Source organism: Ambystoma mexicanum, chromosome 1p, assembly GCF_040938575.1.
Source record: "Ambystoma mexicanum isolate Mex_15411 chromosome 1p, UKY_AmexF1_1, whole genome shotgun sequence".
NCBI classification, from domain to species: Eukaryota; Metazoa; Chordata; class Amphibia; order Caudata; family Ambystomatidae; genus Ambystoma; species Ambystoma mexicanum.
This window is the reverse complement of record NC_090921.1, coordinates 29,782,119-29,793,172: the sequence shown is the minus strand read 5'-3', so window position 1 is coordinate 29,793,172 and position 11,054 is coordinate 29,782,119.

Sequence of the window (11,054 nt, the reverse complement as noted above, 5' to 3'; positions counted from 1 at the left end):
TGTCCAGGGGTGTGTCTGGGTGCACCTCCCCAGACCTCTATTCAGGTGCTGAATCGGATGATGAGACTTATGTGCTGTGGCAGGTGAGTGTTTCTGGCAGGGATTCTGTTCTGTCCAACCCACCTGCACCGGGGGTAGACCCCTCTAAGGGGATGTCAGTGTTGGTAGGTCCGCCTTTGGCGGTTACAGATGCAGGGTCACACTCCACAATATCTGATCCTGGGCCAGCAGATCAGAGGGGGAATGCAGTCCTGCAGCCTCAGGCAGTGCCGGCACAGCAAGGTGCAGACCGCCTTGCCCCAAACAGGTGTGGTGTCTGCCGACGCGGTGGCTGTACACCACCAGGCAATACTGTATGGGAAAACTCCATTTACAGTATAGCAGCACAACAGGGTGCATCGGTTGAAATGATGGCTCAGGCAATGGAGAGGGTGGTCACTTCCATTATCCACCCTGAAAGGCAGATGGAGCAACAACAGCAGGCAACAGACTCCATTTGCCAATCACACAGGGAAGACATGCTGGCGTCCAACAGGGACCGACGGGCGGCACTGGAGACTCTGCGCGAAGCCATATCAATAGAGTCACAGGGCCACAGGGAAGCCCTGAGGGTAGAACTCCATAACCTCAGGGAGACTCTGGTTGAACTTGAGGCTTCCCGAAATTTTAGGGCAGAACAGCAGCTGGAGCAGCTCACACGTTCGCGCTCAGCTGAGCTGCAGGCTACCCGTGAGGAGATCTGGGCATCACGCAAGGCCATGCGTGCAGAAATGCAGGCAACCCGTGAGGTACTGCATGGGGATCTCTGCACTATCATCCTCCAGAATCAGACCTTCCACACCCGCATGCTTGCTGCCATGGAGGACCATATCAGGGCTTTGTGTGAGCTGCCTCTCATAGCACCACCACCTCCTGATGCAGCAGCAGAGGGGGAAGAGAGCGACAGCAGTTCTCCCACAATGGCATAGCCGTGCAGGCCATGAGCCCATGGAGGTTTTTTTTTCCCCGCAACATCCATGCAGGTGGGTGTTGGTGTGCACCCTGTCCTCGAACCTCCTGGGTGCCCCCCCCCCCCGACCCCCACATGGCCATTTTTTATTTTATTCTTTTACTTTTTTTTACAGTGTGTTGCCTTGTGTGGCTCCCGTGGGCATCCACTGTGTATTCCGGCTGGGCACATGCAGGCTTGTCCTGTGTTTGGATTAGATGCTTGGGTTCCTGAGACACACACCCCTCCTGCTTCCCGTTTCCATGGGCTTGCAAAGGGTGTGACTTACACAGTGACATTGGGCTCCCATGAGCTGTGTGGGCAGTCTGTAGTCAATACTGTGTGGACATCCCTAGTGGGTATTGCTGTTGTATTGAACACTGCATGGTGTATTGATATGTGCTTGTGCATCCATGTCTTCCTCCTTATTCACAGGTACCTTCTTCATGTCTTCACAAGGCTGTCTCCTTTGCAGATGCAGTTCATGTTGTATGCAGTACACTGACACATTTGCCTGACAGCAACACTGTTGGAAGGGGTCGATGTGCTGGCTTATTCAGGTTGTAAGATTTGCACTACTTTGAGTTTGTACTGTCATATTTTGGCAATGTTTCATGCTGTGTTGCTGTATTGTGTTGCTGTTAAGTATTTGGTCATGTGTGCTGTTTGTTATTGATTACTGGGAGCATATTGTCTGTGGCCTGTTTCCATTTGGGACAGTGCACTTTGTGACACTTGTGTCAGGTGTTGTGCATTCCTTTGTTTGCTTTCACATTGCATGACATGCCATGGTGTGTTGGGTGGCGGAGATAGGGAGGGGTTGGGTGACATGGCGCTATTTTCATGTTGTATTTTGCAAGGGGGTTGTCATTCATGCTGCATAAATGTGTCTATTTTTGTGACACAGCATTGGTTGTCTTTCGGTAGGTAGGGATGCACACATTGTGACACTTCCAGGTGACCAATCTCAGGCTGGTATGGTTGTGACAGTTGACTGTCCCTTATGTCATCATCATTGATTGTCAGCTGGTATGTGCCAGGGCTGTGTGCACTCCACAGGGGTGTGATTTTAGGTGAAGTAATTAGCCACCAACTGCGTATGGGCTGCCTCACCACGTGGCCTTTCCCCTCCCATGCGCAGCGGCCGTGCATGCGGATGGGGACGTGGGGGCACCACCATGTCCAGCGGCAGGCCCTGGCGTGTTGCAACATTGTGCAGGACACATGCTGCCACTATGATCCTGCACACTACTGGGGGAGCGTATAGCAGCTGCCCACCAGAGCGGTCAAGGGAGCGAAAGCGTGACTTGAGCACTCCAAATGTGCGCTCCACTATGCCCCGGGTTGCAATATGGGCTGTGTTGTATCTTACCTCGGGTGGTGTGGCGGGGTTCTGAATTGGTGTCATCATGTGGGTGCTCAGAGGGTAGGCACTGTACCCTGGGGAGGTGAGGATGGGTATCATTAGTGGGGTTGTGACATTACTCAGTATCTGACATGCATGCATGTGCAGTGGCATTTATACTCACCAAGCAGCCATGTATCACCTGTTAAGCGGAAACCTGTGCAGTTCCCTCTGGGACCACTGCAAAAGATTTAGGCCTACAGGTGTTTGGCAGTAAACACACTTGGTAGCCGTCTGTACCACACATATTCACTTGGTAGCTGTGGCTGAGCAGTCAGACTTCTCTCAAGAAAAGTTAGGCAGTATGTGGAGTATACAAAATAGGGCAATTTACACAGTAGAACAACCAGACACGGAACAGAGCTTGGGTGTAAGGATATATAATTATCTATTTTAAAAACACATCTATGAAAAACACACTGGCACTAATAAGGCAAACAACTTCAATCACAATTACTATAAGTATCTCAATCCTCTAACAATATTTCGACAAGTCTAGGTTCAACGGCTTCACTTATTTGCAGACAGAGGTGAATGCTTTAACCTCAATGGCACTCTAATATTTGTTAGAACAGGAGAGAAAAGGCAGGGTATGAAACCAACTCAGCACCAACACTTTTACAAAGCAAAGGCAAGGCAAGCAAGGCAGGGTCTACTGTGAATCACAAAGTCAGAGGCCAGGCCCACTCGGAGAGAGGCAAGGCGATATGTCCCAAAAAGTATCACAGTGGGAATGCACTTCGAGTCTTTGTAGCAAGTTGTCACAGAAAGGTTGGACCAGTTTAGAACAAAAAGTTAAGAAGGTCTGGAGGCAACCCAATGGAAAGGTAAAGATTTAAGACACCTCACACTAACCGTCACAAGGGAATCCAGGCGGACACGGTACCTTGTAAGTGTAGAGACAGCTCCGGCGGGGGCAGTTGTTCCTGGTGGTGGATGCAAGTCGGGGCTTTGCCAAGAAAAGTTGAAGATCGTTGCACCACCAGGGAAGAGACCGGCTGTGGAGTGCTCCGTCACAAGGCACCACCTTTTGGTCGCGGTACAGTGGTTAGTGGCTATCCGGTTGCTGGGGTGCTCAGCACGGGCAATTCGACCACTACGTCCTGGAAGCAAAGAAAAAATCAAAGGGACTGGTTGTTCCCACCAGTCAGGGGAAGAAGACTCTCCAGCCGGGAGATCTCCTCTGTCGTTGGGAAGTGGTGAGTCGGTTCAGCAGGGCTCCACCGGAGGTGTCGTCGTTGCAGGTCAGCTCAGCTTTACCCTCGTCGGATTCTTAGGTCCTGTGGCGACTTCTGAAGATCCAGTCCCAAAAGCCCTGCTTTTATGCAGAAAACCCCCATTCATTCAGCCTAGCTGTCAATCAGAACACGTTAAGTGGTGAGCGGGGTGGCTCACCACTTGGGCCAATCACACCAGAGTGCGACTTGAGTTGGCAAGGCAACTCAGTCCAGGGTGCCTAAACCCCCTCCCACGCCCCCTTTGGTACCCAGACAGAATGGCACCACTTTGGAGGGCTTCTGTGCAGAAGCCTGCCAAAAGTGGAACAAAGGGCTCAACCTTTGGTTCGGAGTTACAGAGGCGAACACAGACGCCATTTTAAAAACCGAGTTCTGGCAGAAAATACTAACCGGTAGATTTATTTAAGACAAATAAACCGGCGGTATGTTAGAGACTAACAGGAAAAAGTATTAGCCCCCAACAATGGGAAGAATCCCATAGAATTATATTCGGGGTCGAATATAACAAGTAGTTTCCACTGCCACCAGCCAAAACTCGACAAGGGGGGACAGGACAGTGCCCCCTCGAACAACAGACCCAGGGGTAATCGAATTACCCCTACCAGTACGTCCACAATAGGATGGTTTATACTAGTTCTGTTAGTAAATTTAGGTCTAGTAAAGCCAATGGTGACTTTACATGCCCTGGGAGACAGTAGTCAGACCCAGGGTATGGAGTCTATGGTGGGGATGGTCTAGGACACCCCAGTGTTACGTCACAGAGGGTTCGGTGTAACACACATAGCAAAACACATGAGACCCTATGGAGTTAAAGAGCCCATAGCCCATAGAACACATTGACATTCAAAGGAATTAACCACATTCATGTCCAAGAGTGGGAGAAAAGAGTCACACTCTTGGTAGGATGGAAAAAAACAAACTCCAGAAATCCAGCAAAGCTGCTGGGGGACTCACTAGGTTAGGAAATTCAGCCTAAACAGAGAATTCTCCCTAACACCGCCCAGCTTCTAGGTACCGGTTTGTGGTTGACATTCTGTAAATGAAACTGTCATGGGTGGACCCTGGATAGTTGGCATATACTGAGGTGATGATTCCCTTGGCATCACATACAACCTGCACGTTGATGGAATGCCAGTGCTTGCGGTTTCTATAGATGTGCTCAGTTGCCCTGGGAGGACGTAGAGCCACATGGGTGCAGTCAATGGCACCTAGCACTTTGGGTAAGTGTGCCACCCCGTAAATATTCTGGACGGCAGCGTGCCTTTCTGCAGGTGTTCTGGGCAGGTATATGTGCCTGCAGACTGATGGGCGTGCAGTCATGATGGCCAACACCTGGTGTAGGCAGCGTGACTGCGTGGCCTGTGACAACCCCACCCCCCCACTATGGCACTTGTCCGCTGAAATGAACCAGTGGCCAAGAAGTGCAGCACATTGAGCTCCTTTTCCAAGGGGCTCAGTGCTTGGGAGCACAGGGTGGGTGATGTGAGGTCATCCTCCCACTCACTCACCAGGTCGAGTATTATGTGAGATGGAAACCTGTACCTCCCATACACCTGGTCATCAGGCATCCCAAAAAGGCTGGTCCTGGGTGTAAAAATTCTGGCCCTGACTATCATCCTCCTCCTGCGGTATCCCATGATCACTGCTGCGAGGAACGGTATATTCATCGTAGCGTCTGAGCTTGTTTGTAGTTTTCGCGCACTTTTATGCTACGCGGGTCCACGTACGCCTGCTTCCTGCTGGCGTACGTGTTTCCGGATTAGCGCGTCTTTTTTGGCGCACATGTTAGCCCTGTTCGATTCCATGAATACGTGTTGTAGGCGCACGTGAGGGCGTTCCGCGCATTTGCCTCCTGTACTTCCCCCGTAACGCCCACATTTTCACGCGTTGTTCCCCATTCCGCGTGTTACGCCCGTGTTCTGCCTACTTTTGTTGTGTGCGCCGCGCTATGTGTGCTTTCGCTGTGCGCGTAGCGCACGCTGTTTGAAGCCATGTGCGCCCGCGTGCACCACGCAGGATTTTAGCGCACATCCATGGATTTACACGCGCACGGACTTCCATGAATCGATGTACGCGGCTTTCGCTGCGATTTTCGCACTTGCACTGCGATTCGCACGCTTGCGCAGATATTTTCGGCGCACATTAATTCCATGAATCGGCCTGTCAATGTTTTCGAAAGTCTTCAACAAAATAATAAAAGTACTGAAAAGCAACGCACATTGAATACTGAACTTAAAGGGACGTTTTGACATTAAAACAGATCATTAAAATGCAGAATGTTTAATGTGCAATAGATGAATTCAGAGGCGAATACACATTGAATACCGAAGTGAAAAAGAAAGTTAACATTGAAACGAACCAGCAAAATACTGAATATTGAATGAAGCTGAATATAATGGATTTTACACAACAAATGAACTCAGAAGTGAATGCATATTGAATACTGAATTGAAAAGAGAAATGTAACATTGAAGCAAACCAGTAAAAGGCTGAATACATGTTGCACAATGAACTAACTCAAATCTTGAAGTTGAATATTATTAAGCAGCATAAGGCTGCCTTAAATTTTGAACTGCATTTTGAATAACATTAAATGATTGCGGCACAATGAAGGAGGTCTAAACAGCGAGACTGAAGGAGTGAATAAAATGTGACAAGGCTACCATTCGAAAAGGGTGTGTGACACATGGTGGCTGAGCCACGGGGTGACTACGGAGAAACCAGAGGAGCCCAAAGAGCACACCCTAAATCCTGAAAGCAAGTGAAGGTCATTTGTGCACAGGAGCAAGGAACAAGGAACCTGTGTGAGACATTGAAGTCTTGTGGAACGGAACCCTGAGGGTTGGCACGTTTTTATGTGTTGTTTTGGGATTGAAGTCGCAAGACCCCCTTTTGTTTGGATTGTGGTATTTGTAACTTGGGGAAGAGAACCCCAGGAGCGAATCAGAACTATATTACTTTTGAACTGAAGAAAGATAAACTTCAAGACTCTTTTTTATGGCACTTTCATATGCTTGGGGAAGTGGAGCTGAGACAGAGCTGTGAGCTGGAAGAAGCTCAGAACTTTAAGTTGAACACTGTTTATTTTGACTTTGACATCGCTACACATTTGTTTGTTCTAGTGGGGAGAGCAGAATAGGTTTTGTACATAGACTATTCATTTGAAGACTTTAACTCAGACTTTCCTTAGTTTCGTACAGGTTGGGAAATCCCACCGTAGCATAAGGGAAGTTAGACCTTCAACCATCCCGACATTTGAATTAATAAACCATGTTATTTGTGACTTTGAATCTGTGTCCAAAACCTATCCTTGTCCTGACAACTAAAGCTAAACAATGTGTAGGGATATCAACAATAAAGGAAATGGTGATCAAACAAAGTTCCGAGCTGATTCCAGCTCTTAGTTTCCTTTTCAGCTCCCCTTCCCCAAGATCAAGAAAGTTTCACAAACCCTTAAGAGTTCCCTTCCCCAAGTTCAAGGCAATACAGTACCAAAGAAAAGGGTCTTGAGGGCTCCATCCCCAAGACAGCATTAAAGTTCATCAAGTCTCAGGGTTCCCTCCCCAAGACTTCGACGTATCCACTTATACTTGGCTTCAGTCTTTCAATGTTCAATACACCTCCAGGTCAACTTGACACTTCTTCTGGATTGCATTAACAGTTCACTCAAAATGCTTCTTCAGAGTTTTTTCCACAAGGCCTAGGCGCAGCTGTCAGATCACACGGTCCACACATCACAGGTCACGCAACCAGGGAATCCTAGGCTTTTCACCCACATAGATTCTTCTGTATTTGCCCCTGTGTACAGATTCACACTCACTGAGATTCTCCTTGTCGGCCTCATGGATTTATGTGCAGGTTCACACTCACTTGGCTTCGCCTGGGTAGCCTCTTGGCTTTACTACAATGTGTCACATATCCTCTGCAATTCTTTGGCCCCCCCCCCGCACTGTATTCATGCATAGACTTCACGGTGTGGTGGTTTTATTTCTTCCCCACCTTTCTTCCACACTGGCTCCCTTATTTCGTATGTGGTTTTCAGATGGGCACTTTCACATTTAGCTTTCATCAGACCGCAGCTTTGCCCATAAGGTTTTCATTCAGTTTCGTATTCACTATTTGCTTAACATCTCATTCTCAACTGATCATTACTTGGCTTTCTATTATTTCCTAAAAGTGATCATCGAGACTTTCATTTCATTCAGCATTCAGAAGTGTTCAATATATTACGCAGGACTATGTCCCATTACTTTCAGATCACTCAGCACTCACTGATTACTTGATTCAGTATGTTTGGCATTCTAAAAAAACATATGTATTTGCGGGGCACTCCAGACAGAGTGTTACCTGGATTACACCCACTGGTTGTGTGCTACCACTCTCTAATGGGTTGCCAGTTCTCTGTTCGATTCTCCTGGATCCACAAGCTTGCCCACTCTCGCGGTTGCCACAGAGAGCTTCCCTCGCTATCCCACTTGCCGCGGCATCTGTGGGCTTCGAGCAGAGCACAGCTTCCTGCTGCAGCTATCGGCCACCGGAGCTGCTCTGGAAAATTAGACCTTGTGGCCCGCATTCGGGCTGGGTGTCTCTCTCCTTCACCAGGCTCACGTGGCTCCCAATTCTGGTTTCTCTGACCCGTTTCTCTCCAGCCCATACCGATCCCTGCTTTCTGACATGGTGTGCAGCCCCACCTCAGGTCTGGGTCGGTTAGTGTAATTGCCTGACCTTTAGGCAGTGTGCGACAGCGTAGTATCAAGAGAGACACAGACTCAAAAGTAACAGTTTGAAAACCTTTATTGCAAAACTTTGTTGGGTTGGTTTAATACATTATCATACAAAAATGTCGCCCTAATTTGTGTGCCCCCACAGTCACTGCGACTTTGGAGGCGCACAAAATAGGAGGCGCACAAAATGAGGGTGACATTTACTGCGCCCACGCAGAGCGGGTGTGTCCCCCGCTTACCATTTCGGAACCAGTCCCAGAGGTAAAAGGGCGCATTGGTACAGGTTACAAGGTACATCACATAGTTTACAGTTATACATTATATACAGTTAATAAGCAGAAAACACAAATTACAGTAAAGGCAGTAGCATCGAGCATAGAAAGGAGGCGGACGGTAAATGCTAGGACATGTAAAAAATAAATAAAAAAAGCACCCTGCGGCATCAGCTCCAACCCACGTTAGTGGGGTGGGGGGTTGGGAGGGGTAATGCAGGCCAGGGGAAGCGGGCACAGTGATCCATATGATCACTGCGCCACACTGTCGGCATTTTCAGTGTCGCAGTTGAGGGTGGCGCAGTGATCACATAGATCCGTTTAATACCTAACCGGACCTAACTCTAAAGGTGGTGTTTCCTCAAACAATGTTTCTAAGGGCCGTTGATGTCCGTAAGTCCAAAATCAAAGTCTTTCTATGTCTAAACTGAAAGGTAGCCCAATTTACAGGGGTAACCCTAATCACGCTCACACTAGAGTAAATGCACACCTCTAGGGAATTACGGCCAAGAATCCTATCTTTCTAGGATAATAAATTTAATCTGTACAGAAATGAGGATGAGGCAAAAAACTCTACTCCCAGAACGGTATATTCTGTCCCTCAACCCCTCCAAACTCCTCCAGACTGGTGCCAGGCAGGAGGCTTATATACTGTACTTGCTGTAGTGGCATCTCTGGATATGGACATGGCTCAACCCAAAACAGTCCTTCTCTACAAGGGTTTCCCTTCCTTCATGGCCGGTGATGTCTGTTTTAGGAGATACTAGTTAACATAGTGCTAGTCTATGCAAGAATATACTGTAGCTTCATTTGTCATAATTTTTACTTATGAACATCTATATATAAACACATTTTCCCGTCATGCTCTCCATACTTCACTCAATCATGCTCTGCGATCCATTTTTAGCGCACGCCACATTCCTTTTGGCAGAGAGCCTGCTGCTCGATCACGCCTTGAGAAAAACTAAACAGAATTTCACATTTACAAACATATTCAGCTAATAGTTATTTGCACCTTATATTTAAGTACTATCCTCATTTAGTGCCCACCCATATCTGTGTGTGATTATATTTGCATGAAAAAGGCTTTCTCAGTGCTCTAGTGCTTAGAAACAGTCAAAAGAGGTCTTGCCTAATTCAAAGGTGCTTGGGAACGAAGAAAGGCGCTATCTCATTCCCAACAAAACTTATGCTTGCTCTCACTCTTTACTACTCCCCTGCGAGACCACTCTGACCCCTCTCCTTACACTTTGTATTCTCCTTCTGGCAAGTTTTCCCTCCGGTGCCCTTTCCACTCGTTCTTGTTTCTCTTCCACTTTCTTTCCTTTTGCTATCTACACCAGCACCTTCTTTTCTCTTGCACACTCCTCTTGACTTTGCCGTGTCCCTTGCACGCTCTTTTCACTCTGCCATGAACCTTTGCACCTTCTTTCCTTTTTACTGTGCCTCTTACACTTTACTTTTCCTGCTTTCGGGTTGCGCCTACCCTCTTTTCTGGTTTAAGGTCGCTCGCACACTTCTTTCGGGTCGCTTGCACCCACTCTTTGCTTTCTGTCCCCTTTAATTTCACTCTTTCAGTCTTCAGGTCGATTGTACCCTCTTTCCTACTTTCAGGTCACTCACACCCTATCTTTGCTTTCCACTCTTTTTAAATTCCCCCTTCCGGTCTTTCTCTGTCTTTTCAGGGCTAGCACAACTTCTCTTTCCAGGCGAGCCCTGACTTGGGTGCTAACCAGATGTACGTTCTTGGAGGCAGTATAAGGACAAGATCAGTACGGATGCAATGTCTTTCTTTTGGTGGGATGGTTTGTGAGCGGCTACTACAAAGGTCAAAGCCAACAGAGCCTTTAGTGGCCACTGTGGGGTTGGAGGCTCCAATGCTTAGTTTCTCGCATTTCAGGGTCCCCCAATCCTTGTTCCGAGTACCACGTTCTACGTCATGGCACCTAGTACCCCTACCCACACTGCCGCTTTCTGGGGATTATAAAGAGGATTTGGCCTTGGTGAATAGTGTGTATATCATCATCCAGGCATGGATGGCCACACACGGCCTATGCCTGAATGATGATAAAACCAAACTCATTATCCTGGGCACCAAGCCTAACTTTAAAAAACTAGGTCCCAAATACTCATTTATAATCGATGGCAATACCATAAAAGTAGAGCACGAGGTAAAAACACTTGGTTTCTACCCCGACTCTCACCTCTCATTCACTAAACATGTCAACTCCTTAGCATCTTCCACAGCCTACACGTGCAAACTGATCACACTGGCAAGCCATTCCTCTCTGAAAGCAGCTGTATTACCCTAGCCAGAGCCCTCATCCTGTCACGCCTAGACTACTGTAATGCCCTCTACCTAGGATCATCCAAAGCCAGCATTAAAAGAATCCAAATCCTACAAAACAATGCCCTTCGAGCAGCCCT